This window comes from Bufo bufo, chromosome 1 (assembly GCF_905171765.1).
Source record: "Bufo bufo chromosome 1, aBufBuf1.1, whole genome shotgun sequence".
NCBI classification, from domain to species: Eukaryota; Metazoa; Chordata; class Amphibia; order Anura; family Bufonidae; genus Bufo; species Bufo bufo.
Genome location: NC_053389.1, coordinates 804,171,841 through 804,186,159, shown reverse-complemented (window position 1 = coordinate 804,186,159; position 14,319 = coordinate 804,171,841). Strand labels below are relative to the sequence as shown.

Below are 14,319 nucleotides of genomic sequence, written 5' to 3'. Positions count from 1 at the left end.
TACAGCCCCCTCTACCCTCAGGAAATCAACTTCAGTAGGACTTATTTCCGCCTCAACTCCTATAACCTCCTTGGTTCTCCCTATAGGAAGATGGATGGACTTAAATGAAACTAATGCCTTGCTCAACCCCCACCCGAGAGACTTCCTCTCTATTGCTTACCTCAGAGCCTACTTAAAACAACATATTAAAATAGGGGATCTGTCTCGTCCTTTGGTTTGGTTGGAAGCTTTGATTTCAATACACCCAACACCCAGAAAACTCATTTCACTGATATACAGTAAATTGCGGCTGCCTCCAATGATAGCTAAACCATCCTTTGTGAAACATTGGGAAACTGATTTGAACATTACAATTCCATTTGAAGATCTACCTAAACTACTTCAGTCCCCTCATGGTGCCTCCCGCTGCGTTAGACTCCAGGAAAATGGATATAAAATCCTTACCAGATGGTACAATACGCCTGACAAAACAGCAAGATTTTCAGTGTCTGCTTCGGACGTTTGCTGGAGGTGCCATGGGGAGAGAGGAACCTTTCTCCACATTTGGTGGGCTTGCCCTCTTATACATAAGTGGTGGTGTGAGATCTTCTCAGTTGCCAACCGAATCTGCGGCACTTCGATCCAACCTTCCCCTCAGCTAGCTCTACTGTCCCTCTCACAAGAAAAGGAGAAAGCTAAGCCACCCTTGGTATTCTCACAGATGCTACTGGCGGCTCGTCTCCTACTCCCTAAATTTTGGCTGCAATCCGAAGTCCCTTCCCAAGAACAATGGACCCAAAAAATAGATCAGATCTATAGGTTTGAGGAACTATCGTCATGGGAATCCCGTACACACCTGATGTTCCTAAAGAGATGGTCCCTGTGGTCTCAACACAGATCCCTAACAACTTAGCATATCCCACAGTTGTCTAAATGGTTTAAGACATACATACCACACTCTCCCAATGCAATTAGCGTCTTGTTCAGGAGACTCTTATATTCCACATGGAAGATCTAAGACCCTTCGTGCCAGGTCATGTCGTCCTCTTCTTAGATCTCAGTTTGGCAAACACAATATTCATCATAAATCCTTTTCAAATTGCAGATGACTGTACTGTGAGCTAACTCATGCATGTTGTAATTTTTACAATGAAAGTGTACAATCTCTGTATCATATCTTATTTGACATGGCCTGCAAGCCTATACCTTGGTAACCTGTTACCCTCTGTTACCCTCTGTTATATATTGAAATTTACAATAAAAATATAAATAATAAAAAAAAAAGTTACACCTCTGGCTGGAGGGAAGGGCTTAAGTCAAGAATTTGGCATTGGGGGGGCATTTAGATTTTTGCCTCAGGCAGCAGGAAGGCTTTGTGCATCCCTGCCTCTGGTCACAAAGCACTGAGGGAAGGGGGGCCCACGCTGAACTCTTGCAGCAGGGCCCATGAGCCCCTAGGTACGCCCCTGCCTTTTAAGTTGCATTACTGAAATAAATGAATATCTAAATTTTTCGAGTTTCACCTGTATAGTATTAAATTTTAAATATTAACAGGCACTCGATCATCAGGAATTGTACCAAAAAAATATTTATTATATCAAATAAAAATGAATCAATATCAGCACAAACATCCAAAAATTATAAAATGCAAATAAAAATATTAAAATTAGTCTGTAGAAAAAAGGTATATTAGGCCTCATGCACGGGCAACATCCGTGCAGCAGGATGGACCCATTCAACTCGAAAGGGTCTGTGGCATGTCAGCACCGCAAAAAAATATGTCATTTTTTTGGGCGGTGCGGAACCATGGAAAGAAACACCCTAGAAGCACTCCGTTGTGCTTCCGGTGTTCCGTTCCGTGACTCAGTTCTGCATCTCACTTGAATGGGTCCGCATCCGTGATGCGGGGTGCACACGGCCGGTGGCCGTGGATTGCCAACCCGCCATTTGCAGGCAGCAATACGGCCACGGCCGCCCAACGGCCGTGTGCATGAGGCCTTATACAGAGATCAGTTATGTGTTTGCCTGTGTTAAAGATGTGTGAATTTTATTCTATATTTTTTGTATAACTAGGACTGTAATTAGTTAACTTTTTATTTTCAAAGTGCCTTCCTCCCACCCCTCTCTTTGTTTCAAGACTGGAGAGTAGAGAGAGGGGGGCAAAGTGCTGTGCTGTGGGCAGTGTCTGATTTCTCATCTTTATACAGGTGTCCCATAGAGTGTGGTGGAGATGCATAAGCCAATCATATGGCTTGATGATATATATATATTATACACTGCCTATAGAGAAGCACCTCTTTGAAGTGTCATATGACGTATGCAGTATTATTGTTAAATTGTCCGCCATTAAAAATGGCGAACACCTAGATGTTTACATTAGTTCACATTCCAAAGTGGTACTCACTGCGCAGATGTTGAAGTGTTATCTCTGTTTCTCTTATCACTTTTTCCTTTTTGACCAATGAAACAATGTTTAAGCCTCAGAGAGGACTGCCCTCTTCTGAAGATGTATAATACGGCTTACCCCATGTAATAAAAGTTAGAGATTGCTTTGACCAACTTCTGTGTCAGTGTCCAGTCTCTCAACCACGCGTGGATATTAACCCCCTGAGGATACATTGATTAGGAACACCAGAGTGTATCTTAAATGCCCTAATTTAGGGCGGTTTCATCAAAATGGCACCCCAGATGAGACTCTGAGCGAAGTAGCATCAAACAGCTGACAAGACGGGCCCTGAGCTTGACGAACGGCAGAGGGGAGAGGACTTCAGCCTCAAAGAAAGGTGAGAAAACTTTTATCTTATCTGCCTTTCTGCTATTTACTTTGTCATGTTCAGATAGCTCAGTCTGCTGTGAGGTGGTACTGATGTAAGTATAGTAGTCGGCTGTAATGCTGAAGCTTGGAGTCTATTGAACCAATAGTCTGAATTTATAGATCACACTGGTGTGTATATGTTTTGTGTGTGTCTGTGATTTATGTGAGGAGTGAGTTGAGCACAGACGGTAAAACCACAGACAAAGGGAGGGGACAGTAACCTCCTGGTTTGGAAGGGGGCGCTGTAGCGCTGAGGTGTGGGACAAAGAAACTCCGGCTGACCTGACCATGGAGACTGTAGTTCCACATGACTCATTGATCAAGGGGAAGACTGCGGAGACTACCTGACCTGACCCTAGGGAGACGGTAGTTCCACATGACTCATTGATCAAGGGGAAGACTGCGGAGACTACCTGACCTGACCCCAGGAAGACGCGATGGAGCCCGCCTGACCCCTGGTTTTGGGGAAGACGTGCGGGGAGTCCCGGCTGACTAGTCAGACGTGATAGTCAGATTTGAGCAAACCAGTGGGGAGGGTAAATCCTTTGTCCGCAGAGGAAAGGGTTAAAGGTGCTGATCACTCCTCTGTTTTGTGTGTGTGTCAGTCTGAAATACTGTTGTTAGATGGGCCAGTCCCACTCACATGGAGATGGAGAAGGAGAATATACTGCTCCTCAGATTGTAGCGAGAGAAGAAGGAAGTCAACATGTGAAAAGTTATAAGAAGTTAATGAAGATTGCAGGATGTGATATAAATGGAGAATTGAATGTTAAAATATTGAAACGGCTGATACAGCGATGTCGGGGAAAGCTGAATGATGAAGGATTATTAGGTGCAGCACAGGCATGGCACCGAGCGGCAAGTCGATTTATGGCAACTGGAGGGACAGAAAGATGGGATGAAAAAACAAAGATGTATATGTATATTGTGGGACCAGATGAACCACCACCCTATCATGGTGCTCACAAACAAAAGAGCTTGCAGCCCCTGTTGAAAAGTGCCCCCCCCCCCCCACAGAGACCAGAGGGGTGGGTTTGTAATGTATGCAGGCAGAAAAATCCAGATGCACATAACACTTGCCTGGCAAGTGGAGCCCCCATGCTTCGTAACGCCTCTTCTCTGATAGCAGTGGCTGCAAACCCCTCAGCCCCCCTCCCCTTGTTGCTGCAGATAATGTACCGCCTCTCATCTCCCTTGGGGAAACACAGGAGACAACTCAGCCCATGCCCCCCCTGCCAGCGCCCACCCATATATCCAGTCATAAATGCTGACGGCACCTACAGTACTACGTACCAGAAAAGGGAGTGTCACAAAGAGTGAAACCAGTGGTGCCAATCATGATGGGGGCAGGAGGAGTGAGGAAGAGAGGAGCTGCAAAATCTAATGAGAGAACAGACGATGAGGACAGGGAGAGTACAGGTGCAGCAGATGAGGAACCACCTGAGTTGGATGATATGTCCAGAGTAGAGAAAGAGAAGGAACTGGATCTGATGGTAGCCAAACTGTCTGGACAAATAGACATCCTAACACGACAAGCCCAGACCTCAACAGCCAGGTCCAGTGAGGTGTATAGAACAGGAGGAAAATATGTTACGTTTAGCCCCACCCAAGCCACAAATTTAGTGAACTCACTCCCGGATCCAGAACTGCACCCTATGCCCTTCCAAAGAGCAATAGAGAAGATAAGGAAGACGCATTCAGCTGCATGGAGGGACTTGTCTGGGCTGGTACAAATCAAAGCAGGGGACTCCTTCTGGCCCACCATGCAGCGAGAATTAAATCTCCCACCGTATGCATCAGAAGAACACTTAAAGACATATGAGTCAGGGGAGGAGTTTAGTCAGAAGTTGGAGGAATGGGCAAGGGGGAGATTGGCTGATCAAGCTACTCAGATACAAGATATGAAGCAGGACAAAAGTGAATCCGTAGAAAAATTTGCTAACAGGATGGAACAGATGTTCCGGGATCTAGGATTCAATTAGACAGAAGGCCCTCCAGAATTTGGACACAAACTGCACACCCCTGTCAGAAACAATATTTTCCGGGATGCCATGTAAACGAACAATCTCTCTCACAAAAATAGACGCCAGGGTTTTAGCATTCGGAAGTTTAGACAGGGGAATGAAATGAATCTTGCTAAACCTATCGACCATTACCCAAACCACAGTCTTACCCTCCGCCAGCGGTAGGTCAGTTATAAAGTCCATCGAGATATGGGACCAGGGTCTACTGGGAATGGGTAGGGGTCGTAGGTTACCAGCAGGGCGAGTCCTAGGTGTCTTGGACCTGGCACAAACCTCACAGGCTGACACGTAAGACTTGACATCCCTAGTTAGAGTGGGCCACCAATAAGATCTAGAAACCAGATCCTTAGTGCTCTCAACACCCGGATGTCCACAAAAGGCAGAATCGTGACACTCACCCAACAGCTGGAGACGAAATTGTACGGGAACAAACAACTTATCTGTTGGGGTGGATACCGGTGCCAGATGTTGTTCAGACCTAATGCGAGCCGAGATATCCTGGGTAAGAGCTGCTAAGAAGATTTTTGCTGGTAGGATGGATTCAGGTGGTACCTCAGTAGGTTGAAAAGCCTGGAAGCTCCGAGATAATGCGTCCGCCTTCACATTTTTACTTCCCGGCCTGAACGTGATGGAAAAATCAAAACGAGTAAAAAACAGAGCCCATCTGGCTTGACGGGGATTCAACCTCTTAGCAGACTCAAGAAACATAAGGTTTTTATGGTCAGTGACAACAGTTACACAATGCCTTGCCTCCTCTAGGAAATGCCTCCACTCCTCAAATGCCCATTTAATGGCCAGCAGCTCCCTATTCCCAATGTCGTAGTTTCTCTCCGTTGGAGAGAATTTCCTGGAGACGAAGGCACATGGTCTCAGATTAGTAAGGCTAGCAGGACCTTGTGAAAGGACTGCTCCTATGCCGTCCTCGGACGCATCCACCTCCACAATAAAAGGTTTCTCCTGATCAGGCTGGATCAGAATGGGAGCGCTACTGAATGCCTTTTTTAATTTTTCAAATGAAGAAATGGCCTCAGTACACCAATTCTCCAAATCCGCCCCTTTCTTAGTAAGGTCGGTCAACGGTTTAGCAATTACGGAAAAATTCATAATAAATTTACGATAGTAATTGGCGAAACCTAAGAACCGTTGTAAGGCCTTTAAGGATGAAGGTCTTACCCATTCCTTAATTGCTAGTACCTTACCAGGATCCATCTTGAAGGCGTGAGGAGTCACAACATTCCCTAGAAACAGAATCTCCTGTACACCAAAGACACATTTCTCTTGTTTAGCGGATAGCTGATTCTCCCTTAACACCTCTAATACTTGTTTAACATGAGACACATGGGATTCGAAGTCAGGAGAGAATATCAAAATGTCGTCAAGATAGACAATAACAAATTTACCTAAGTACTCCCTAAGAATGTCATTCATGAAGTTTTGGAACACAGCTGGGGCATTGCTGAGTCCAAAAGGCATCACTTGATATTCAAAGTGTCCTACCGGAGTATTGAACGCCGTCTTCCATTCGTCTCCCTCCTTGATTCGGATTAGATTGTATGCCCCTTTCAGGTCAATTTTGGAAAACCAGGTTGCCCCCAGAACCTGGTTAAATAAATCTGGAATCAATGGGAGGGAGTATCTATTCTGGACAGTGATTTTATTTAATCTGCGGTAATCAATACATGGCCTAAGACCACCATCTTTTTTCTTAACGAAGAAAAACCCCGCCCCCATAGGAGAGACAGAAGGTCTAATATGCCCTTTACCAAGGCTCTCCTTAATATAATCTTCCATGGCCTTGCGTTCGGGCATAGAAAGATTATAAATTCGTCCTTTAGGAAACTTGGCCCCCTCTACTAGCTCTATGGTACAATCATAAGGTCTATGGGGGGGTAGAACCTCCTGGGTTGCTGATGAGAATACATCAGAATATTCTCTAACAACAGAGGGTAAAGTATCAGACTTTACTGAGACCCCAGCCTGTACCACGGACAAGCACGAGTCACACTTAGGCCCCCATCTCACCAACTCCCCATTGGACCAATCTATAGTGGGGTTATGTAGTCGGAGCCAAGGCAACCCTAGTACCACCTCAGCAGGTAGGTTCTCCAGGACTAGAAGCGAACATCTCTCTGAGTGGCACACACCCACGGTTAGAGAAATCTCTGAGGTACATAAGCTCATCGTACCACCAATAAGAGGAGTAGCATCAATAGCCATGACATGGATAGGAGTTGGTAAGGCAAACATAGGAATACCCAATCTTACAGCATACTCAGAGTCAATAAAGCTAGCCGCTGAGCCAGAATCAATAAAGGCCTTACCCGGCCATTTATCTACTCCCAGAGAAATCGTAATGGGTACCGAAAGCTTACATTTAGAAAATTCAGGGTGTACGTGGTCTTTAGGTTGCCTTGTCTTAGGAGACTTGACAGAGAGGACCTTCTTAGGACACTGGTTGATCCAATGGTCAGGATCTCCACAGTAAAAGCATTCTCCACGTCTGCGGCGAAGATTCCCTCGGATCATGCCAACCCGCATGGGTTCCTCGGTGGAGACCTCAGCATTGTCTCTGGGATAGGCCTCTGGCTGGACCACCATCTGGGAAGAGAACTGTTGTTCCTGTCGTCTCTCTCTGGCCCGTCGGTCAAGTCAGACAACAAGGGTCATCATCTTCTCTAAGGTCTCTGGAAGTTGATAACTGACCAGAAGATCCTTTAATTTATCAGACAGACCTGACCTGAACTGACTCTTCAGGGCTGGTTCGTTCCATCCTGAGGGTACACACCACCTTCTGAATTGGGTGCAATAATCCTCCGTTGGTAAATTGCCCTGAACCAGTGCCTTTAGAGCCGTCTCGGCTACTAGAGCCCTGTCTGGTTCATAGAGGGTACCCAAAGCCTGAAAGAACCCCTCCACAGAATATAAACAACTGGTGCCAGCAGGTAAAGAGAACGCCCAGTCCTGGGGATCACCCTGTAATCGGGAAATGATAATGCCCACGCGTTGACTCTCGGGGCCAGAGGACACGGGGCGCAAACGGAAGAAAAGTTTGCAACTCTCCTTAAAAGAGAGAAACTTCCTCCGGTCTCCAGAAAAGGGTTCTGGGAGCTTAATCTGGGGCTCAAAATGCGGACTGGAGGCCTGAGGAGTGGAAGAACCTTGCCCTAACTCAAAAGAACTGAGTTTTTCCCCTAACTCCTGCACCATCTGCATCAGATTAGAGACATGGTCAGTCAGGGTCACCAGAGGATTCATAATACAGTGGTTATTGGGCCTGTTAATCTGTAACGGTCGCGTACACACACACACAGGGGGGAGGGAAGTGACCACTGCGCTCCACCCTTACCCCTGGCCCTGCCTACTTGCCTCGCGAGTCCTATTGACAGGGGACAACTGGACGGCAATCCCTAACTTGGAATTAGTGCAGGGATGACAGACAGACAAACAACAGGACGTGAACGGACCGAGTCAATACCAGGAAAGCTGCAAAGTACAAATGGAGCAAGCAGAGAATTGTCAGGAGAAGCCGGGATCATAAATACCAGGAGAGCAGAGAAGTACAAGAGGAGTCCTAAGAGAGTAGTCAGGTGGGAGCCGAGGTCACAATACCAGGACGGATGCGCAGTACAGGAGGAGCAGGCAAAAGGATGGTCAGGGAACAGGATCAGGTAAGTATTCAGCAGTCCAACAAATAGCCAGGAACCTAGAAATTAACAGGCAACCTGTAGCCAGCAGGCTGCTTGTATTTATAGTGGGGAGTGAGGGTCATGTGACGTGGCCAGCGTCACATGACCGACAGACCAACCAATTGAGCACCGAGTGATCAGCTCGGCGCTCAAGGCAGACTAGGAGCAGGGAGCCACCCAGCTAGTAAAGCCGCACTGGGAATGAGGTCAAACACAGAACCTCATTCCAAAAGCTAAGCAACAGGTCTGCGGGCAATGGGGGACCGAGTGCACCTTCGGAACCCCGTGACACATATACCCTTTTGTCATATGTGCCTCCAGAAGCCACCCGTTTCACTGTAATTGATTTGGCAAATGCCTTCTTCTCAGTGCCACTTCATCCAGATTGTCAATATCTTTTTGCTTTCACACATGCTGGATGCCAATATACCTGGACGGTCATGCCCCAAGGAGCACAGAACAGTCCTTCTCAGTTCAGTAAAGCCATGTCTTCCATACTGGATGAATGGAGAATGGAGCATGATACAGTGACACTCCTACAATATGTGGATGATTTACTCTTGTGTGCTGACACTGCACAAACATGCAGAGAAGCTTCTGTTGCACTACTACTCTTCTTGGCTCAACAAGGATGCAAGGTCAGTCTTGCGAAAATACAGTGGTGTCAGGACAAGGTGGTCTTCCTGGGCCATTGTCTCAGCACTGGGGCTAAACACCTGACTGAAGATAGGAAGACAGCGGTTATGTAGATGACTGAGCCTACAACACCAAAACAACTTCAAGCCTTTCTAGGACTCATCTCATACTGTCGACCATGGATTCTGGATGCTTCAATCCTCATGCAGACCTTGTATGATTGTGTTCCTACTCAGCCTTTCTACCTCACCTCTGAGGCAAAACAATGCTTTGAACTATTAAAACAAGCAGTCATATCCTCTCCAGCCTTGGGCCTCCCGAACTACAACTTACCATTCAGACTCTACGTCATGGAACGTCAAGGATATGCCACAGGTGTGCTAACTCAACTACATGGAGGCCGCAGTCGCCCTCTGGGCGACTACTCTGCCAGGCTTGACCCAGTGGCCAGAGGAAGTCCATCATGTATCCGAGCCATTCATGCATGTCACTTGTTATTGGACAAAACAGCTGATGTTGTCCTGGGTCATTCACTTCAAATCCTGGCCCCTCATGACATATCAGCCATCCTTCAGCAAACTCAGCCAAAACACTTGTCTGCAGCTAGACGTCTCAGAATGCAGTGTTCTCTCTTACTTCCGGATATGGTCACTATCGGCAGATGCCATGTCCTCAATCCAGCTTCACTCCTTCCTTTCCCTCAAGGGGGGTCTCAAGAAGGGAAGGACGACAACATCGATGCCACATACTCAGATGATGAGTTTTATCACGGGGAAGCCCATGACTGCCTACAATTAATTGAACAAGAAACTGAGCCCCTATGGAACATCAAAGAAACTCCTATTCTGGACCCGGACTTGACACTTTTTGTGGATGGATCTAGATACGCAGATGAAACAGGAAAATTCCCCACAGGATATGCAGTTACCTCAATGGAAACAGTATTACAGCAACAACCCCTTCCACCGAATAAATCAACACAGGAGGCTGAATTAATAGCTCTGACTGAGGCTTGCAAGATGGCAGAAGGGAAAACTGCAAACATCTATACTGATTCACGTTATGCCTTTGGAGTAGTCTGACAGCAGGAGGCACACCTGTGAAGAATGCGGAAGCTGTGCAGGCCCTGATGGAAGCCCTGAGCCTCCCATACAAGCTGCAATTTTGAAGATCAAAGCTCATTCAAAAGCGGAAACTCCAGAGGCCGAGGGGAATGCTCTAGCAGACAAGGCAGCTAAAGAAGCGGCAGTGAGGGAAATGAAGGATCTCAGCACCATAATGGCTTTCGCTCCAGGTTAAGTGGCCAGGAAAGAAGGTGGAATTCCAAAGGGATTGTTCATCACTAAGGATATCCTGGAAGACAGACAATGTGAGGCTACAGATGATGAGCATGAGGTGTGGGTTCGGAAAAATGCTAGCCCAGATGAAGATCGAATATGGAGATTGGGCCACCTCCTGTGCCTACCGAGAAGTTTATATCCAAATGTAGTCTGTTGGGCCCATGGACCCACACATCTAGGGACGACAGCCATGAACAATCTCATATCCTCCATATGGTTTGCACCCGCCATCTCCACTTACACCTCTCGATATGTGAACAGCTGCATGGTCTGTCCCAAGTGCAACCCAGGGAAGCTGGAGAAGGTTCCCACAAAGTGCCTAGCAAAACCCTTGTACCCTTTCCAAAGGATCCAAATCGACCACATCCAAATGCCCCCTGCACAGGGGTTCCATTATGCTTTGGTGGTTGTAGACATGTTCTCTAGATGGCCAGAAGCCTACCCCGTGAAGAACCAGACAGCGAAAACTACTGTGAAGAAGTTGTTGAACGAAGTGGTTTGCCGGTTCGGGGTACTTGAAGTGATCGAGAGTGATCAAGGGACTGCTTTCACTGCGGACATTGCAGAGGAAATATAGACAGCTCTGGGAAAGCACTTGGCCTTTCATACAACATACCGACCACAAAGCAGCGGAAAAGTAGAGAGAATGAACGGCACTCTGAAACTAAAGATGCTGAAGATGGCCCAAGAGACTGGCAGACCATGGCCAGAAACCCTTCCAATTGCCCTGGCCAGTGTTCGCCATACTCCCAGGGGAAAAGAGAAACTATCCCCCTTTGAGATCCTATTTGGTAGTGCCCCTAAGCTAGGACAGTATTTTCCAGAACAGCTTGCATTACAGTATGACTGTCTAGCTGATTATGTGATTGCTCTATGTAAACATTTGACTGATCTACATTTTCGAGTTTTTTCTTCAATTCCAGATCCTGAACAGATTCCTGGAAGTCACAAGTTGCAGCCCGGAGACTGGATCCTGGTAAAGAAACACGTCAGAAAGACACTGGAACCCAGATTTGAGGGGCCTTACCAAGTACTGCTCACCACAGCTACCTCAGTGAAACTTGAGGGAAAAAAGACCTGGATACACGCATCCCATTGTAAAAGAACCACGAATAGTAACTCACCTCCTGAACAATGATGGTATACTTTTTCATTCTATTCATCATATGGGGGGGTTATGTAAGCTCAGACAAATGTTTCTACAAAGATGTGTTCCCAAAACCTCCGCTGAAATGTCATTATTGGGAACCACATTCAGACAGAAGTCCTTTGGTCTTCTGGGTCAACTTAACCAAAGAGCTTCAAGTATATGACTTTGATTACTGTGATGTTGCTGATTGCAGATGTTATGATTTGATGACCATACAGGAGTATAAACTGTTCCAATACTATATCTGTGCTACTGAAGCAGGTAACTCTTACTGTTCCTCCTGGTCTAATGTCATCACTAACACAGGGGAAGATTGGGGATATAGGCCCCAAAAGGCTTTAAAAAGTAAGGATAAACAGGGAAAGAACCTGATACATAGAATGCGTTTATTTGACAGAAATGTGGGGAAAACTCGGCCCAGTAGTTGTCAGCTATATCCAAATACTATAACTTGCAAGGGTCCCCAAAAATGTTACCCCCTGACCCTAACATTGCAGAACCCACAAAGGACAGATCTGGGCATGTACGTACTCAGAAGATACCCGTCAAATTATAGAAACTATGCACCTTGGGGGCAGTTCTACCTAAAGGATTTGGCAAGTAGGTTCATTGGCCCCCCTCCAACCCCTGGAAACCTCATATTGCCCCCTGCTCGCAGTCAGGAGGGAAGGAAACCCTACACAGTGAAAGAAACCTTAGTCACAGAAACTGGCTTGGCAGATCGTAATGTGTGGCTTGATTGGGTGAGATATACTACAGCCCAGGCCAATAGGAGTGCGTGTATAACTTGTGCTGCAGCCCGGCCCCACCTAGGTACCGTTCCTCTGCATCTCCCTCGAGATCAGTTCACCTGTTTCCTTGGCCTATACACCAACTCCACATCTAAAGAGATAGCTTGTGAACGATGGAAAAACCAGTAACCTCTTCTTAATGAAGGCCCCAAGATAGTTGGTATTACTATATACAAGGGCAACTACACTTGTTTTGAGATAGAGGGCAAGGAAGGAAAGGAGATGGTAAAATTCCCAGAAGGATATTGTGGTGAGATAGTAAATACCACTGGACAGGAGTATAAAATCCATTTGGTGAATCAAACCCAGGCTCTAGGAGATATAGTATGGATATGTGCAGACATGAAATTGAGAACAAAAATCGAAGTACAATGGCATGGTCAGTGTGCATTAGCCATGGTATTGATGCCCTTCCATATTTTCGATATCCCTGATTGGAGGAAGGTTGTAAGTCAGATACAGCAGTCTCCAAGATCCCAGGGGCACATAGGGACAAGTGAAAAACGGGAGACTATTCCAGGTGGTAGTTTGGACGCCCATGTATATATAGATGCTATTGGAGTCCCAAGGGGGGTCCCTGATGAATTTAAGGCACAGAATCAAGTTGCAGCAGGATTTGAATCTATATTCCCAATAATTGTGGTAAAAAAAAATGTGGATTGGATAAATTATATCTACTATAACCGGCAACGCTTTGTGAATTACACTCGGGATGCCCTAAAAGGTATAATAGAACAATTGGGTCCCACCAGTACTATGGCATTCCAGAACAGAATGGCTTTGGACATGTTGCTGGCAGAGAAAGGAGGAGTTTGCAAAATGATAGGAGAAACCTGCTGTACTGTCATACCCGATAATCTAGGGCCCAATGGGCAGGTCATGAGTGCTTTAAAGGGATTGACCTCATTATCAGAAGAATTAAAAAGGAATTCAGGAATAGACAGTTCATGGGCAGAAGGGCTAGAGAATTGGTTCAAAAATTGGAAGCAGATGTTGTTGCAAATTGGTATCATCATCATCGTTGTTTTGATTTTGCTTGTTGTAATTATCTGCTGTATTATTCCCTGTGTAAAGAAATTGTTCAACAAGGCAGTTGATGAGGCCACACCAGAGATGATGATGGGAGAAGTGTATGAAGACTTCGATCCAGAAAATCAAGAGCACTGATGACCTCCAGTCCCCCCATATAATGTCAACGCCGGTTAGGGAAAGATCATCTGACTTCCCCTTGCTCAAATCCAGTGTCACGGGAGGTTGTTCGCTAGGAATGACTTGTCGTGGAAGCTGGTGAAGAGGAGTGGGAGCATTGGGACAGATGGTTAGGTTTAGGGAGAGAATGAAATTCAAGGGGGGACTGTTAAAGATGTGTGAATTTTATTCTATATTTTATGTATAACTAGGACTGTAATGAGTTAACTTTTTCTTTTCAAAGTGCCTTCCTCCCACCCCTCTCTTTGTTTCAAGACTGGAGAGTAGAGAGAGGGGGGCAAAGTGCCGTGCTGTGGGCAGTGTCTGATTTCTCATCTTTATACAGGTGTCCCATAGAGTGTGGTGGAGATGCATAAGCCAATCATATGGCTTGATGATATATATATTATACACTGCCTATAGAGAAGCACCTCTTTGAAGTGTCACATATGACGTATGCAGTTTTATTGTTAGATTGTCCGCCATTACAAAATGGCGATCACCTAGATGTTTACATTAGTTCACATTCCAAAGTGGTACTCACTGCGCAGATGTTGAAGTGTTATCTCTGTTTCTCTTATCACTTTTTCCTTTTTGACCAATGAAACAATGTTTAAGCCTCAGAGAGGACTGCCCTCTTCTGAAGATGTATAATACGGCTTACCCCATGTAATAAAAGTTAGAGATTGCTTTGACCAACTTCTGTGTCA

General features: G+C 46.0%; 1 long non-coding RNA gene across 1 annotated transcript; it reads left to right on the top strand.

Moving 5' to 3' along the window:
• Positions 1-1,748: 1,748 nt before the first annotated feature.
• Positions 1,749-13,706, top strand: LOC120987264. Its single transcript, XR_005775972.1, has 3 exons — positions 1,749-1,759; positions 8,137-8,140; positions 13,548-13,706. It is a non-coding gene; the product is annotated as an uncharacterized LOC120987264 (long non-coding RNA).
• Positions 13,707-14,319: the final 613 nt, after the last annotated feature.